This window comes from Atractosteus spatula, chromosome 3, assembly GCF_055471065.1.
Source record: "Atractosteus spatula isolate fAtrSpa1 chromosome 3, fAtrSpa1.hap1, whole genome shotgun sequence".
NCBI lineage: Eukaryota > Metazoa > Chordata > Actinopteri > Semionotiformes > Lepisosteidae > Atractosteus > Atractosteus spatula.
In genome coordinates, this window is record NC_142708.1 from 19354002 (window position 1) to 19354957 (window position 956).

The 956-nt window shown below is 33.8% G+C and overlaps 1 non-coding gene across 1 annotated transcript; it reads right to left on the reverse strand.

The window, feature by feature from the left end:
* Positions 1 to 628: 628 nt before the first annotated feature.
* LOC148837538 (small nucleolar RNA SNORA5) lies at positions 629 to 750 on the reverse strand. The gene has a single exon (XR_016090900.1). It is a non-coding gene; the product is annotated as a small nucleolar RNA SNORA5 (small nucleolar RNA).
* Between the last annotated feature and the right edge of the window lie 206 nt (positions 751 to 956).

Genomic DNA, 956 nt, shown 5'->3' on the forward strand with positions numbered 1-956 from the left:
TTTTTTTTTCTAAAGCATTTATTAAAGTATACTTTAGTCACAAAATACAACCAGCTCCAGAGTTAATCTTGAAATGGTACTGATTTAATGATGTTATTGATGTTTTTGACGTTTTTAAAATGTTTTTTTTGTACTGCTTAAGCCATCAGGTTATGTTCAGAAACCTAAGGGCAAACCTTTGCGAATCTTCATGAATGTTCTGTTACTAACAGAAGTCTGCTATAAGTGTACCTTCTAAATCATCTCATCACAGACCAATTTATGAACCTCATCATCTGCAATTTAATTGCAGGAAGATGTTTTAGCACTCTGTGATTCTGACATTCAAATGTGCCTCCTTAGTTGTCAGGTCACTTGTGCACTCCCTGTTCATTAATTTCCTGCTCCCTTGTATCCTATATTAATTATGTTATTAGTCAATTTCTTTATTCCTGCTCTGAGTTAATAAATTTTAATTATTGTTTCAGCTGAATTTAATCAGGATCATCCAGTAAATTAGCACTCATTACTACCACCAAGTATGAAAGATCTATATTTTCTTACCACTTGCTTAATCCACATTCTGTATGCAGACTACCTTTGTATAGTGTTACATAGAACAAATGCTATTTTCCATGGATCTAAGAAATAATTTTTGAGACTAGACTATCTTTTATTATAGAATAGAATTTGGAGCATTTGGAGCCCCAGAGTCCCAGAGTCGATTTGGCTGCCTTATGGGCAAATACGTATTAAATTGACTAAACCTCAGAATAGCAGCCAAAGTTGTCTGTGCACTTTAATTATTTTGACCTCCTAATGCTAAAGTAGTAAAGGTTTATGTGAAGGTGGAGTGAAGGATCAGTCTGGGCAACGGTATTGTAATCTTCTCATACTCTAAGGAAATTAACATGGGTTTTGGAATAGATATCTTTTAATCCTGCACAGGAAATAGGGCCTATTAAAATATGCAATTT